The following is a 12,789-nucleotide window of genomic DNA, read 5'->3' as shown; positions in this document are numbered from 1 at the left end:
AGGTAATTTTGTGATCCTATTTCCTCATATTCTTTTGTAAACCTTCTATCAGGTGCTCCAGGATTATCTCCAGGTGATCAAAGAAAGGGTGCCCTTGAAATACTTTACTCACATGAGACAGGGAAACCTCTAACTTCTCTGACGTATTTACTGATGAAATTGATAAGCTCTATGTACTAGACCTCACATACCAAAGGAAAATAATTTGGATAAATGATCACACTAAAGTTAAATACATGAACTATTATACATTGCTAGCGAGGGTACAGATTGGTAGAAACTTTCTGGAATAAAACCTGGCAAAGTATTTTCAAACCTTTAGATATTATATGTGTGTTGATCCAGTAATTAAATTTGTAAAGCTCTATCCCAAGGATATAATCAGAATAGAGTTTAAATTATACACAAAAAGCTGTATCACAGGGTTATCGTAAAAGTAAAAAAGAAAAGAAACATCTTGAGTGTCCAGCTGTGTTATTGTATAAAGTAAATAAGCAAAGTCATGTGATTGAGCAATAGGAAGTAATTAAGCACACACAGAAAGGTCTGCTTTTGACAATTTGTTGGACTATATACCATGAAGTGCTTCTCACTATAAAACTAGATTTTGGGAAGCACCTGAAAAAGCTGGTTGGCCATGTAATGCTTGATTTCAGCTCAGGTCATGATCCCAGGGTTATGGGATCAAAGCTCTGCATTGGGCTTTGCACCGAGCGTGTAGCCTGGTTGAGATTCTCTCTCTCTGTCTCTCTCTCTTTCTCTCTCTTTCTCCTTCTTCTTCTCTCCCCTGCTCATTTGCTCTCTCTCTCTCAAACAAAACAAAACAAAAAACAAAAAAACACTACATTTTAAATAAGCCATTTTTGGGGCGCCTGGGTGGCGCAGTCGGTTAAGCGTCCGACTTCAGCCAGGTCACGATCTTGCGGTCCGTGAGTTCGAGCCCTGCGTCAGGCTCTGGGCTGATGGCTCAGAGCCTGGAGCCTGTTTCTGATTCTGTGTCTCCCTCTCTCTCTGCCCCTCCCCCATTCATGCTCTGTCTCTCTCTGTCCCAAAAATAAAAATAAATGTTGAAAAAATAAATAAATAAATAAATAAGCCATTTTTTTTCGTATATTTGTGGGCTTTCAAGAAGTAAAGGCAATCTACAAGGATCTCCTCTCTTTACACACCTAAACATAAACAGAGTGGTGGTATCTCAAGGGACAAGAGGATCATCAGCACAACAAACCCATCTGCCAAGGGGCAGGATTAAATCTGAGGTTCTTCCATTAGGTCTGTGATTTTCAAAGGACATGAATGTGGTCCTAGGTTAGCACTACTCTTAATTTCCATCACAAGCAAATGAAAATCTTTTCCAGAGTAAAAGATCCCCAACTGAGGCCTTTAGGATTCCTAAGACTATGGTCAAGAAAATGTGAGACAGCAAAGATCCCCAAGACACAAGGAAATAAATCAACGTGTTTGAGAGACAACAGAAATAATTACTAGATATAGTGCCCACTTAATTCATATATTTTATTTATCTACCTATTTTTAGTTTATTTTTAATATTTTTATTTATTTTTGAGACAGAGAGAGACAGAGCAGGAACAGGAGAGGGGCAGAGAGAAAGGGAGACACAGAATCCAAAGCAGGCTCCAGGCTCTGAGCTCTTAGCACAGAGCCCGACGCGGGGCTCGAACTCACGGACTGTGAGATCATGACCTGAGCTGAAGTCAGATGCCTAACCGACTTAGCCACCCAGGTGCCCCAATTCATATATTTTAAAATGGAGCTAGAGGGGCTCCTGGGTTGCTGACTGTTGATTTTGGCTCAAGTCGTGAGTCAAGCCTGTATCAGGCTGTACACTGTCAGATTCTCTCTTTCTCTCTGCCTTGTACTTTCTCTCTCTCTCTCTCTCTCTCTCTCTCTCTCTCAAAAATAAATGAATAAACATTAAAAAAAATAAATGAAATGGAGTTAGACTGCATTATGCTAAGTGAAATAAGTCAATCAGAGAAAGACAAATACCATTATGATTTCACTCATTTGTGGAATTTCAGAAACAAATAAGAACATATGGGAAGGGGAGAAGGAAGTGAAGAAAAGGAAACAGGTACAAGAGACTCTTAACAATCAAGAATCAACTGAGGGTTGTTGGAAGGGAGGCGGGCAGGAGATGGGCTAAATGAGTGATGGGCATTAAGGAGGGCACTTGTGATGAGCACTGGGTGTTGTATGTAAGTGATGAATCACTGACTTCTGCTCCTGAAACCAATATTGTCCTGTATGTTAACTAACTAAAATACTAAAAATAATAATAAAATAAAATAAAAATGGATTTAATAAATACCAACCAAAAAAATCAAATACAAGATATGGGCTATTAATTCAATCTCTATGCCACATGTATAGTGGCAGTAAAACAACACAAGTTTATTGTTGTACAGTTCTGGAGGTCAAAGGTGCTAAAATCAGGTGTTGGCTGGGCTGCGTTCCTTCTGGAGGCTGGAGTGAAGTCCATTACCTTGCTCTGTCCAGCTTCAAGAGGCAGCCCGCATTCCTTGCTCATGACCCCTTCTTATCACTTCAACCTCGGCTTTGTTCATCCCATCTCTTTTTCTGACGCTTATATTCCTGCCTCTCTCTTACGGATCTTTGTGGTTGATCACATGGAGCCCAACTGCATAATCCAGGATAATCTCCCCATCTCCAGATCCTCAACTCGATCCTCAGCTCGAATTTTAGAGCCCTTTTTGCCATGTAAAGCAATGTATTTAGAGATTTCAGGCAATAAAATGTGAACCTCTTCTAGGGATATTACTACGTCTACAATAGCCCCATCTGTAAAATGGGAGTGGGGTGAGGTGGGTAATAATGTCTACTTTCTAGGGTTGTTACGAGGATTTCATCAGGTTAGCATTTTTCTTTAATTACATAGAATACGGCTAGCACACATTAAGTGCTATAAAAATGATGAATAAAATAAAGAACTGCATGATCTGACTCTTTGATTGTTTAATTATTTGGCTTCGTGATCACTTCCCACTAGCGTGCCTGGTTCTTTTTGATTGAATACCACACAGTGCACATAAAATCTATAGAGATAAATTGAATCAGTAGATATTCCTCCAGGTATTTGTGTTTGCTACCTGCTGGCCTAAACTCACTAGCCATCCCGGATTAACTTAATTTAATTAGGAATTGAGACATTGGTAGTATGAACCTTCCATCCTATGAAAATACTCAAGCTATTTTCCAAGGGGCTCTTCTTGTGAACCTAAATGCCAACCTTTGTCTTTCCCATCTGTCTGTGGAAAGCACCACTCACTTACCCCGTCTTCTCCAAAATTTTCAGGGTGAAGCGACTGTGGACACAGCCTCACCTCTCCTAATTTTCTTCTAAATCCTTGTCTTATAATTCCTTACTACTTTGACAATTTTCAGATGCATTATATTCTCTGTGGTTCTTCTCCTTGTCTTTCGTCAACCATTATCAGCAGCCAAATTGAGCAACTGTATTTTGCTTCAAGATCATGTGTTCTTCAGAAAATAACAGCTCTTGTCCTGAGAAATAGTTTTCACACGGCCAGCACCGTGATAGAAACTGGGTACTGGATTGTGGGAAACTTGGTGATTATGTCACGTGAGCCATGGAGTGACAGATCGAGGAGGTCTAACAGCACATTTTCATCAAGTGAAATGGTATCTGTCTGACCATGCTGAGCAGATCCTAAGGGCACAAAGAGAGAAGCAGAACTATGTCCAATATAACTTTATTTCCAATTGTTAAATATTGGCAATTCTTTACAACATGAAAATTCATAAGGAAATTTCATATCAGACATAATGGAATATGGTGAAACTAAAATGCATGAACTAGAATTTCTTGTATATATCTGAACACTTCCAATTAAAAGGTTATGAGAAAAGAGAGCCTGTAAAAAACATGTGTGTGTATGTATATATATATATATATATATATACATACACACACACATATATATATATATATGCAGTCTAATACAATCTATTTGAAGACTAGGACATACTAAACAATACTATTTATTATAGAAATAATTATGTATATTATGTACATATTTATACATATTTATATGTGTATACATATTTATTATATATGTACATATTTTATATGACCAAATATGCTTATATATCTATATATTATGTGTATACATGAAGTAAAATTCTAGATACACTTGTTGAATTATCAGTTATAAAATTCTCTAGGAATGAAAGGGGACAACGTTCAGAATTACATGAAGGGCTTCAACTATATATATGATATATATATGTATATATATGATATATATACACACACATATATATATGATATATATATATCATATATATATTTAAATACATGAAGCAAACATGGGCAGTTTTTGAGATTAGAAAAATCTTAGTATTCTAGGGGCGCCTGGGTGGCTCAGTCGGTTAATCCTCCTACTTTGGCTCAGGTCATGGTTTCACAGTTTATGAGTTCAAGCCCCACGTCAGGTTCTGTGCTGACAGCTCAGAGTCTGGAGGCTGCTTCGGATTCTTGTGTCTCCCTCTGTCTCTGCTCTTCCCCTGCTCACTCTCTGTCTCTCTCTCTCAAAACTGAATAAATGTTAAAAAAAATTAAAAAAAAAAAGAAAAAATCTTAGTATTTTATACCTTTCTCTGTACTTGAATTATTTTATGATACAAAATAAAATTTTCATATTAAAAGCCTTCTTAGAAAAATGTATATTTACCCGGTGGTATTTGTATCTCTTTGTGTTACTAATTGTGCTAAATTTTGCATTTACCTCATCCTAATCCCCTCTCTGTCCTTCTCTACCACGCATTGCCCTAGGACGCTGAATCTTGTGAACTGAATACACCTTCACATTTCCCTGACAGTCTTCTGATTGAGTCAAGCCAACGGGAGCCACTGTCAGACTGTAGTGGAACAGAAGAAAACGCTATATTTTCTCCTGCTCCTTCCTTTCTTTTTACAAGGTTTCTGGAAGTATCTGTATGCCAGCTGGCCACTCCTCCAAAACTCCAGTTCTCAGTGGACTCTGGTTCATGCCCGTGTCTTTTCAGCCCTAGGAATGGTAACGGTTTTGCATTTCTCTTACGGGTAGGGTATCTCACCATTGCTAATTTATCTCCTTATCCCCGCCCACTCCTCTGTAACTGAGGGTCCTTTGTAAGTCTGCTCATTGAAATATTTGTGTTTCCTTATGGTACCTTGGTCAATGCATTGATGAAATGAGAAAGCAGAATAATACAGTAGTATCATAGGTGGCAAAACCTATGGAAACTTGCCACTTAATTTATGCAGTGTGAAAAAACTAAAAAGTGTGTAATACTTTTCATTAGTTGATTAACTTGCAAATCAGATTTGTTCATACAGACTCCAAAATACATGGTCTATTTGGAATGTCCCAAGTCATGAAACAAACTGACTTAATGATAGTTGTCAGTTGTATTTAGGACAATTAAAATAGAACTATATGCAAATGTAACTTTCAATATATGTAATTATTATCTTGAAAGGGACAATTGTAACAGCGGTTATGATCATCAGTCTAGTGGTCAGGTTTTAATATGGTTATAATGATGTGAAATTTTAAAATGTAGCAATGATGTTGTAACTCATTTTCCAAAGATGATTCGCTAGAATTAATATGTCTCATTATAAGCCCAAGGGTTTTTAAAATGGAAGGTAACCATGCTCTTTTAGCAAAACTGATTAGTCTGTCCTCCTACTTCAATGTGTTTATCTATTAAAGGCAGACTAATTAGCAAATTCACTAATGAGGTTCCTATATCTGTTGTAAAGAAAAACCTTTCCTTAGCAACCTTGTTATGAAAATAGTAAGCCAGACTAAAGCTCAGCTTGGCAAGACTGAAATTCATACTTGAGAAATGTAAGCATGTTTTCCGTTACTGCCTGTAATGTTTATTGGTAATAACAGCAAACAAATAATTAGAGTTGCTGATAAAAGGGTAAACATAACCCTAATTAATGACTTTGCTAATAGCTGTTGCTTGTTTAGGGTATTAATCCAAGTTCATTGTTTAGCCTCTTCAGACTTACTAACTTATATGAAATAATTAACAATTCATTGATTCAGTCTTAAGGCACTATGTGATGATGCGTGACTGTATCCTTGAGGTGCTGCGAATGAAGGTTTTGCTTATCCACTCTGCATTTTGGCTGGATCTTTTGCTGCAGTTTTCCATCTTGAGCTAGACTTTCCATTTCCACAAACTCCTTTTGGAGGCAACGACTGTATGTAGTTGTTTTTTTTTTTTTCCTTTTCTTTAAAATGTTCATTTATATTTGAGAGAGAGACACACAGAGCGCAAGCTAGGAGGGCAGAGAGAGAGGGAGACACAGAATCCAAAGCAGGCTCCAGGCTCTGAGCTGTCAGCGCAGAGTCTGATGCGGGGCTCGAACTCACGAACCGTGAGATCGTGACCTGAGCTGAAGTTGCACGCTTAACCGACTGAGCCACCCAGGGGCCCTATCTGTAGTTTTGTAACCACAGATCACCTGGGGTTGTGGTGGAAGAAAATGGCATCTGGATTAATGACCACTATCAACCTACTTGCCTACTGCCTATGAGCAGAGCTTTTGCATAGTACTGGATGGTGATTGCTTAGACCAAGTCAGATCCTCCCATTTTGTCTTTGAATTTAAAACTTGCACCATGTTTTAAAAGCTAACAGACAGGAGAACATGGCCCTTCCAAGAGTAGAAAAACACTTAGTGGGGCAGCAGAAATGACTAGAAAGGAGACTGCAGATAAAGTCATGGTTCATATGTCCGAGAGTTTGCAAACCATCATAAGGCTTCTGACCTTTACCATATGGGTTACTGGAACTCTTGACAGATATAAAACCAGAAAGCAATGCGATCAGATTTATGTTTTTGTCTCTTTGGTTTATTCCTACCTTAAAATTTGATTGATGTGATATTTTAGCCTGTACTTCTGCTTCTGTTAGGAATCTTGCTTTTTTGCTTCTGTCGTTTTTTTTTTTTTTTTTTAGCTACCCTTGCTCAACTTCTTCTAGTCTAGATAATTTTTCGTAGACCATGTTTTCCCACCGTTAAAGCCTACATCAGCAGAGTTTTGTCTTCTCAGATGAGATTCAAGGTCAGAAGTTTGTGTCTCAGCTCTTGGTAACTACATGACTTGACACCATGTCCTCTGATTCTCATGGACTGAATTTATTTATTTGCTTATTTATTTGTTTATTCATTTATTTGTAAAGGGATATTTTATTTATTACACTTTAGAGATTTATCGTGAGGGAAAATTAGAAAGTCTCGATGAGGGCTTTATAGATACAACATGAGATGCACGACTGTGTAAAGTGAATTTGATTTGTGGATAGTATTGAGATCGAGCAAGACAAGGCAGAGTCATTTCATGATTGCAAACGTGGGCTTTGGAGTCAGACAGGTTTCAATCAGACCTTTGCTACATAGCATTTGTGCAGCCCTGGGCAAATTAAGTCCCCAAAACTTCAGCATCTTTACCTATAAAAGGGATATAACAGTATGCACTTCACAACGTACGGATTTAATCAAATAACCTACACGAATAGTTAAGAAAAAAATCAATTGGAACATAGTAGGTGTTCAATAAGAGGTAATTACTTTATTAAGTACTAAAAATGTTTGCATTTTAAAATTTATATTGGATTATAGGAACCTCTTATAATTGATTCAGAAGTAATAGCACACAGAAAACTGATTTGGATGAAGTAATCATTTTGTGTGCCAAAATAGTCTTCGGGAAATAAAGCTTAAAGAAGGAGTTTATAGGAAGTTAGAAGCTATTTTCAAAAGTGGGAACAGGATTTGTCTTCTTTCTGCCTTCCCAGATCAACTTTAACCTTAGTGTTGAATATCCAACATGCTGGTTACCAGGTGTTGTTGAATAGACGAATGAAAGAAAGAGTCAATAAGTTAAGACTCTGTGTGCACAGAGTGGTGGCATATTTGGATCGCTTTATGCATCGGGGGATACAGTTAGGGCCTGCGAGGGTACAAGGTGAAATTACCACTCTAAAGGTAGCTCTAAAGAGTAGACACAGAAGTCTGTGGGGGAAAAAGTCGGTGCAGCAATAATACATAAACAACATCGTGAGGATGAGGATGATGCTGATGCTGCTGATGATGCTGATGAAGATATCTAACATTTATTGAATGGTTGATAGTGCCAGGCACAGTTTCAAATACTTTACATGTATTACCCACCTACTTGTCTAAAATCCCCTAGGATTGGGTACTAACCCTGTTTTTGTAGGCACAAAGTAAAGCAAAGAAAGACTAAGAAATTTGCCCAAATTTACATGCTATTAAATAAGTGTGAGAAAAATACTATACGAGAAGATGATCTGATCCTAATGCCCCAGGTCCCAGCCAGGTGACGAAGAGCCCGACAAGCCTGTATCTTGCAGGTGCCCTGGGAAGAGAGAGCACGATCCAGGTGTTTAAAATCCCCAGAAGAGTGTAGCCAAGAGGGCCTCGTGCCTGCTCCATGGAGAAGGGTTTGTCCTCTCAACTGCAGAAGGGCCTGGCGTTGCCTTCTCAAACCTGAGGTGAGGATATTTGCTCTGCCCTGATATTCCTCAGGACTGAGGTTCTTGGATCCTGCCCGAGTGAAATACATTCCTAGGCGTTTAAGGGGAAGAGCTCAGATTGGCTTAGGCCATGAGTAGTGCTGACAGACAAGAATCATGAAGTTTTCAGGTGCTAAGGATTTTAAATTTGCCTTTCCGTACTTCTCCCGTTTCGATTCCTTTTTCTGTGTTTCTCTTTATGTTATCAGTTGCCGGGAATGTACATAAGCTCACGGTCTTCCCAGAAAACATCCCATCTATGTTCTAGTCAATGAGAATCCCGCAGAAACGGCAAACACGTATTTTCTCTTCATACGTGGGCACGAGTTCACGCACACACATTTAAGCATTCTACTTTTTCAGCTTGTGCTAACTTTCCTTTTCATAATTACTTGGGAGCTTCATGTTTCTTGATCTCCCTGTTTTCCGTTGCTATCCTTTCCCCTCGGCCTGGTTTGCCATGCTTCCACTTCTCCTTGCTGTTGTGTCAATCCTGTTTGTCTTGGATTTTCACACTTTTTCTCCCTCCCATGAAAGACTATCTAAGATGAGCTAGTGTCTCTCTTGTTAACACTGATCACATTTCACGGCATAGCTTTAAAGTGTTATTACCCAGCAGATAGCAGTGCAGCTAATACAAAGTAAGTGTCCAGTGAATAGTTCATGCACAAATGTAGAATGATGGCTATCTCCTCGGCTTCCACATACTGTAGAGACGGACAAACGGGTCGAAGGGCATAGACTCCCTCATCCTGCCCCATGAATTACTGCTGTACAAAAGAATAGATGTTTTACTATTGAATTAAAAATCTAAAAATCCAGCAGTAGGAAATTAAGCCCATTTTCACAGAAATTTAAAATAATTTCCTTAGGACCATTTGGAACTAATTAAAGCTCAGAACAAATTATATTGTTAAATATCAAGACTCATCATTGTATAAATTTTCCATGTAAGGAGAGGTCTTCCTGGAACCTCTTCTAAAGCTTTTATCATTAATAGTTACATGTAGATCAGGTAAAACTGACTTGCTTACTTCATGTTTTAGTAACACGGTTCTACAAGGACACAACAGTGACAAAGATGTTATAATGTGATCTCTCTCTTTCTTTTTTCTGATTTTTATTTTTTTAATGCTTATTTATCTTTGAGAGAGAGAGAGAGAGAGAGAGAGAGAGAGAGAGACAGAGACAGAGAGAGAGAGAAAGTGCAAGCAGGGGAGGGGCAGAGAGAGAGGGAGACACAGAATCCAAAGCAGACTCTAGGCTCTGAGCTGTCAGCACAGAGTATAAAGTAGTTTTGAATTTGGAAGCTTATAAATGGAGTTTGGAATTTTGGTCTAGTATCCCCATATCTCCAGTGTTTCTTGTAAACTTAAAACAATTTTATTTTGGGGGTGCCTGAGTGGCTCAGAGGGTTGAGCGTCCAACTTCGGCTCAGGTCATGATCTCTGGTTCGTGAGTTCGAGCCCCACATGGAGCTCCGTGCTGACAGCTCAGAGCCTGGAACCTGTTTCAGATGCTGTGTCTCTTTCTCTGTCTCTGTCCCTCCCCCTCTCATGTTCTGTCTCTCTCTCTCAAAAATAAATAAACATTAAAAACAACTTTATTTTAATTATCAACACTGTATCTGTAATGTTTAATTGGGGTATGGTTCTGAATTTTGTGCAGAAGTACCTTTTATCATACGATGGTTTTTCTTGCTACTGATTTTAGCCTGTTCCCCATTTTGTATGTGGGGCTCTCAAATCCCTAATCCAGCTCTTCTTTCTTACAAGGTATTTTTTTGTTCACTTCCAAAGATGTCCATTTTGTCTTAAAGGTTAAACTTTTTTTTTTTTTATAGTAACTATTTCTAATAGAACTTAATGGTTTTGGTCACTAACTTGTGTCTGATCTTAGGATGATGTCTTCCTTTTCAGAAGTAGGGACTTTGATTCAAACTCCGGGAGAAAAAGAAATCCATTTTCCTGGAAGCCTCTGAAAGTGAACTGTAAACACCCAGAGTGTGCGGGAGTTATTAACCTGGTAGTTTCACTCAATTTAAAGTCTAAATTGCTCACCGCTGATTGTGTCATGACCTCATCATCTCCTTCAATGTTTCCATCTAGTCTTTTTTTTCAAACAACAATTTCTTATTTGCTGCCCTCCCTCAGCAGCAATCTTCTCATTCTTCAGTTTCCACGCCTCCCCCCCTTACCACTTTACTCAGCAGATAGGAATCATCCTTACCAGTTGGCATTTTCTGCTGTCTTTAGACTCTTTCTGAGACCCCGCAGCCATTCTTGGGAGTAAACCCAGCACTGGGGCACAGCAAAGTGCTAAAGTGCTTATGAAGCTAAGTGGTCTGTCATGACTTGTTTGCTGCAAAGGAAAGTCAAAACTTTTATTACAGTATATGAAGTTGATATAAAGGGCAGTATAATTTTGACTCATCTTCAAAATCTAAGATGGAAAGAGTTGCACCCCGGAGAAACAATCTGTTACCATAACTGCTCTCACGTTTTGTTAAGTAGCTCATCCCTTCTGAATCTGGCTGGATCACCTCATCTTTTACCAAGCACATTTACTTCACATCATCAAGCGCTATCCTTAGTCTCAACAAATCCCTTTTTCTGTTCTTTGTTTCCATTCCTCAACAACCTTATATCATACACATGAATAAACACACACACACACACGCATACACACACACACACACACACACACACGCATGCACACACACACACACACACACACACACCACGCTACTTTTCCAGTGTGCCAAAAACTGACCCGTCTTTCAACTCCGTCCATATCGCACCAACAATATGGCTGACAGTCCCAAATCCAATAAAGTCACCGTCTCCACGTCTTTGTTTCATGGTTGTCCCCAACACACCACGTCTGGTGTGAAAAGTCAGTCTTCCCACGTGTTTGCACAGTGTGATTGAGCACGTGTTATAGTCTTAGTAGGCTTAAAGCAAATAGACTAACCTTATTGAAGCAATGTTGTTGTGGTGGTGGTTGTTGTGGTGGTGGTTGTTTTTGCCCAGACATCAAATGGCAGGAAAATCTGAGGTGGCCCATGTGGCTATTTCTCATGATTCATGGCCATATTTAGAATAAACTTCCAATGCCCGTGGAATTTCCCATAATGAGAAGTTGGATACCTCAAGTTAGAAGCCAGAAACTCACCTTCCCAGTCCTTCTGTGTCATGTGATTTAGACTTTATCAAACTGAAAATGCAAGACCTCTGTGGTAGTATTTTTCTCAAAGAAGTTCTGTCTTTCCCAGGAGGGAGAAGCATTGGTTCTTGCATCCTGTGCCACACCTCGGCGTTGCAAGCTGCACTATCTGTGCCCATAGCAGAGGAGTGACGTCTTACGGGATCAACCTGGAGGTGTGGGCTGGGGTTTGTTTTTGGCTGTTTGATGTACAAGCTTGACTATTTGATTCACCAGGAGGTTCTTTTATGCTCAGATTGGATGGAGGGGATTTTACTGTTCGTGAGTTAAAACTCCAACTGATATCTAACCTCAGAGCCACATAACTCAAAATAACAAAACAATCAAAATAATTAGTCTATCCTGACATGCTGCCTATTACTAGATCCTTCTTTTCCTTATCACACTTCTTTTCTTATCCTTTCTTTCAACGTCATATGATTCCTCTTCCTTTCACATTTCTCTTTAGCTGACTGGATTTTGAAAAGTTACTCAACTCTTCTTGAAGACGTGTGTGTGAGCGTGTGTGTGACAGAGAGTGTGTGTGTCTGTGCGTTTGTGTGTTTTCTAGGTAGAAAATAGTGATACAAAGAGGCAGAATTTCATGCCTTTGTGTCTGGTAGTGGGAACTGAAAACACAGATGTATTAGGATCAGTTGGAAGTGTATAAAATGATTTCAAGTTAGCCACGAAAAAGGGAAAACACGTTCATAAATAAATTCACTGCTGTTTTGTTAAATGAATGACTGATACATAAATACGCTGCTTCTCATTTTGATTTACCTAAAATGTGTAACTGTTCATTACAGGGTACTCTGTTCCTAGAAAAGGATTTTCGTGAGGATCCATTCCAGGGAATATTCCTTTTTTTTTTATTTAGTCTTTTTTCATATTTTAATTTCTGATTTCATTCAGGCATCATTACATGAGAAAGAGTCAGAAGACCTAATCTGATGTCTGGCTCAACCATGAATTCAC

Source organism: Herpailurus yagouaroundi, unplaced genomic scaffold, assembly GCF_014898765.1.
Source record: "Herpailurus yagouaroundi ecotype Mexico unplaced genomic scaffold, PumYag 28, whole genome shotgun sequence".
NCBI lineage: Eukaryota > Metazoa > Chordata > Mammalia > Carnivora > Felidae > Herpailurus > Herpailurus yagouaroundi.
Note: the sequence above shows the minus strand (reverse complement) of the source record.